Source organism: Orycteropus afer, unplaced genomic scaffold, assembly GCF_000298275.1.
Source record: "Orycteropus afer afer isolate SDZICR_OR568_19922 unplaced genomic scaffold, OryAfe1.0 scaffold00045, whole genome shotgun sequence".
In the NCBI taxonomy this organism is placed as follows: Eukaryota; Metazoa; Chordata; class Mammalia; order Tubulidentata; family Orycteropodidae; genus Orycteropus; species Orycteropus afer.
In genome coordinates this window covers 3,922,018-3,927,436 of record NW_006921632.1, presented here as the reverse complement: position 1 = coordinate 3,927,436, position 5,419 = coordinate 3,922,018, and positions in this window count along the sequence as shown.

The window sequence follows — 5,419 nt, the reverse complement described above, 5'->3', positions numbered from 1 at the left end:
GCATTTTATTATTTATAACATTTAGTTTCATGTTTACTATGCTTCCTTGTTATGTATGCTTTTTTGTAATGTTCTTAAATTACATGTGATTCTGTAATACTCTTAAATCATGTATTCCTTTATAAGGTTGCTTCTGTAATGATCTGAAGCTACAGATGCATTAAGTTGCACATAATAAAACTTGTAGTTGTTGTAAGGTGACATTGAGTCAGTTCCCACTCATTCCCACCCTACCTATAACAGAATGACACACTGTCATGTCCTGTGTGATTCCACAATCATTGCAGTGCTTGAGAGTCCATTGTTGCAGCCACAGTGTCAATCTGTCTTGTTGGGGGTCTTCCCTTTTTCACTGATCCTGTACTTCACCCAGCATGATATTCTTCTCCAGGGACTGATCCCTTCTGACAACGTGTCTAAAACATAAAAGGCGAAGTCTGGTCATTCTCACTCCTAAGGATCATTGTGCTTGTACTCCCTCCTAGACTGTTTTGTTCATTCTTCTAGCAGGCCATGATACATTCGATTATGAATATTTGAATATTCACAATACAGAGCATCACTTCTTCTGCAGTTTTCCTTATTCATTGCACAGCTCTCACATGCATATGATGTGATTAAAAATACCATGACTTGGCTAAGGTGTACATTAGTCTTCAAAGTGAAATCTTTGCACTTTAACACGTTTGAAAGAGGTATTTTGCAGATATCCCCAATGCAACACATTGTTTGATTTCTTGATGCTGTTTCCATAAGTGTTGACTGTGAATTCAAATAAAATTAAATGCTTGAAAATTTCAATCTTTTTTCTGTTTAGTGTGAAGTTGCTTATTAGTCTAGTGGTTTATTTATTTATTTATTTATATTTATTTTATTGATTGATTGATTGATGTATAAGTCCAATCCATATTGAGGGCTTTAGTCTTTGATCATTGTCAGCAAGTGCTTCAAGTATAAATGAGACTTAGAAGTAGAAAATTTCTGACCTTAGACATGGAAAAACAGAACTATGTGAAATATTTGATGAATGTGCTAACAATATTTAATTCAACCTTGCACCTTCATAGTGTTATAAAAGAAAAGATGACATAGTTAATATTTATAAGCTAGCACTGAAACATAAGTGTATCCAACTTCTTCAGTCTGTAAACTTGGAAAAAACATGTGACATGTAGCTAATCTCTAACCATGGAGAGAAGGCATAGCCTACTAGTCTTTGAGATCACACTGACCATTAACTTATCCTGTGATACCAAATTCACATATAAATCCTGAATTTCTGCACAATCACTGAGAGAAGATCCAGGCAAAAGGGAAAAAGCAAAAGGGATGTTTCTCTCTCTCTCTCTCTAATCTCTTATTCTCCAAAGACTGAAAGTCTGCTGAGACTCTACATGCTGCCTGTCCTCAAACCCAAACAACAAGGGACCACCACCAAATTTGAGTGGTGCTTAAACCTTGCTTCCAAGACCACCCTCAAAAGGTCAAATCCAGAAAGCTAAAGATTTGGAGTCTAAACATGGAACTAGCACTGTAATTGTTCATTCTTGTTCTCCATTTCTCAATTACTGTCTGATATCTTACTTGTATATCCTTCCCTTACTAACTTGCAATAAGCTAAATGGTTTATGTATGTCTAAAGTTAGCACTTCTGTGTATATGTTTAAGATAACATGCTACAGGACACTCTTCATCATATAGCTTGACTCTATATTTTCTCTCAATCTGTGCTATGTGTTTTCACTATTTTAGTGTTCCTTTCAATGGGCAGAAGTTGTTAATTTTAATTAATCCCAATTTAGTAATCTTTTGTTTTATGAATAACCCTCAAAGGAATAGATAATAAAACCCATTCTTGGAAAAACCACTTTAACACCCTCCACTCAAGGACACACTGATACATTTTGAAAGGTGTATGTATATATTTTTATATTTAGGGAAAGTAAACATATCAAACATACCTGGAGCCATTAAATGCATACATAAGTACATGGATATATTTTTAATGCATATATAAACGAATAATATGAAATAATTTAAAATTTTCCTATAAATTAACAAAGAAATCAAGTGTTCTACAAAAGTGGAATTAATTATTCTAAGTAAATATTAATTGTATTTCGTTTGCTTGCTCAATTTTTAAGGTATGGTAGGGATTTTCAAGAACATTTTGGTTTGACTGAAAATCTTATAGCCAACTACAAATAAATAAATGAAAATTTAGGTTTATACAACAGTCTTTTTCATACTTAATACTATGATAAATACGTTAAACAAATGATTTCCTACCTACTCCTGCTCTGGAAGCACACAAACAAGAATGTGTTTCAGTTTGTGTAGAAATCTAAAGTTTCACCAAAGCAAATAGGTGTAATTAGGTAGTTTAAGGTAAATTAATGTGCTTGCTAAGAGTGTCCATAGAAAACTATTCCTTTCCAACTTGTGGAGCAGTCAAATAGCCCTTGTCTACTTTGTCTCCTTTCAACTCCCACTAGGATCACAAACTTACATTTAATGATTACAGGTCATTGCATCAACCCAGATGTTTCAGATGCCATCCTAAGAGATTCCCTTTAGTCCTTATAGAAGCCAATGCTGCTAAAGTTCTTAACAGCTAAGTCTGATTTCAGGCTGTAACTATTGACTGTAACAACCATTGCCCCATCTATGCTTGGGGCTACCAAGGGCACAGAATCAACCTTACCAGCTGTCTAAACATAGTTGTTGTACAGGTTGGTTAAATCAGACAATACTATGTGTAGCTGCGACAGAATATTAGAAACAGGCAAAGACAAAGGATGTTTGAGACCCTGTGAAAGAAGGAATTGCCGTATGGTTGTTGCACTATGTTAGTTCAGAATCCAGCAACATTTTTCATTATTATAGAATCTTATAAACACAGCCTTCAAGGTATTGAACACCACCTTTTCCAAGTCATCTTACTTCTTATTACATGAATTCAAATAAGAGTCTTGCAGCCAAGTTGAAGAACAGGTCATCTGATTCGACAAATACAGGTAATGTGTATTTGGATTATGGGGAGGATTTTGAGGCTGGGTTTATGACTGACCAGTCAATGAATAAGGATTCAGAAACTTCAATTCCCCTTGTCCAGGTTGGGGCTTAATCTTATTGTAAATGACCATGACCAGGATATTGACTGAGCCACCATAAAGAATCCTATGGACGAACCAAAGTTCAGATTTCAGGGTGTAAGTCTGAGGCTGGAAGCTGTGGGTACACACTCAGTATTCAAGCAGGTACAGCTTGTTACAAACTGGATCTGAAGATATTAGAGAAATAGAGTGCAGGGACATGAGCCCTGCCTGGCCATGAGGGAGAAATGTGGTATATGGAGACTGAGGATAATGTGTCAGGATGAGTGTCAGTGAAGTTAATCCAAATATCTGTGCAATGGAAAAGATTGGTAGGGGATTTCTTCAGTGGGGTTGGGATTAATAGCAGCAGGTATTTCCAGCAGAAACTGAGATTCAAACTGTCACAGTTCCTTGGGATAAGTTCCTAAATTCTTTCTTCATATTGTCTCAGGAAATGGTCCAGAATATGTAGTACTGAGAAGAGTTCTCTATTTTGGGAGCTGGTATAGCCAGGCCTCTTCAAGTATTAATGTAGCATGAAAGCCTTTCAAGTATTTCTCTTGTTTGCTTGCCCAGAACTTCAATATTTTCTGTGATGCACATCCATCCTTCTCATGTTATAGAGGATGGGCCAGGGAGTCTACGCTGAGTCCCAACCACTTCCTTCTTTTTCTGGAGACTGGCAGCTATACTCTGTGTATTCAATTCCATGCTTGCTTTCTGAATGAAGACACAGCCAATACTTCAAAGTTGTTTATTCTATTAAGAGAGAGATTTCATTCCAAAATAATTACAAATAGCCAATTCATCTTCCAACTAGGGATTTGAACAGGAGATGGTAGCTATTTCTAGTGATTTCAAGATGGTTTTCTTACACATCTCTTAATAAAGAATTATAACAAAGCAGGACTAGCTGAAACAATTTTGAATTCTGATAATACTTAACCCTATATGAGAATATGTCATTTTTGCCTAGAATTACAATCTCAAAGCATAATATTCATAATCATGACAGTATTTCCTGGATAGTTAAGAGTCCTTGGTTTTTAGATAGTGTTTTGCATAATATAATATTTAATCCTGAAAATCTTTGTACTACTGTTATTATGTTCATTTTACGTGTAAGGAAATTGAGGCACAGAGATTTACAAGTCATGAACAACATCATATAGTTACTTGGTGGTGGAGTTGTTGTTTGAATGTAATTTCACTCAAGAGTCCACATGCTATTGATGGTACGAGGATACATCAGCTTTTCAGGATGACTCCAGTTTCACCAAATGTGAATTGTTTTTTCTCAGAATTGAACCCTTGAACACATTGTTCATACAAATTGAGTGCCTCCCTGGTATGTGTTTGCGTAGAGCATCATATACTTTCTTAAAAGTTTTGCTCAAATCCTCACAGTGTAAATGTTATTATTGATCTCTCTCTAAGTCACATTTTGAGCTTTATTAAGCACGAATTACACTGTTTTTTAATATCCTGTCCAGAGGCATATCAAAGGTATGGTAAATATGATGCCTCCCCTGGGCACAAAATGCTGGAGGCACCAATGAGCAGTTTACATTAGCCATTGAAGTTTCCATCACCAGCTGAGAGAGACAGATCATCCTGAAATTTAAAACAAATCACCATAGGCCCTGTTTTCTGTAGACATGCCTCTGGTCCTCTCTTCCTGTCCTTCAATGGACTGCAACCATTTTAAGAGAAGGGAGAACATGTCATTCATCTTTAGGTTCTCTAAGATCAATTACATGCTTTCCTTTCTGAAGGAAGACACCTTCAAAAACGCCAATGTTGTTTATTCTTTTAAGAGAGTGATTCCACTCCAAACTAATTCCAAACTGCCAATATGTCTTCCAACTGGGGTCTTGAGCAGGGGATGGCAGCTACCGATAGTGATGTCACAGTGATTTTCTTACACCTCTCTTAATAAGAAAACAGCAGTAACAGCAACAACTTTTATCTTTAACAATACTTCACCTTATATGAGAATTTATCTGATATTTGGCTACAATTACAAACTTAAAGAATAATATTGATGATGATGAAAATGATGATAATAATAGTAATGATAGACATTTCCTGGATAGTTCAGAGTAGGTGCTTCTCAATTAACATTATCTGTAATCTCATATTTGATCCTGAAAATCTTTTGTACTACTATTACTAGGTGCATCTTAATATGAAGAAGTTGAGGCAGAGATTTACATAACATGTACAAAGTCAAATATCTAATTGGTGTGAAGTTGATATTGGAATGTAACCTAACCCAAGGGTCCACATGACTTTGATTCATGATACTCACTCACACCCTG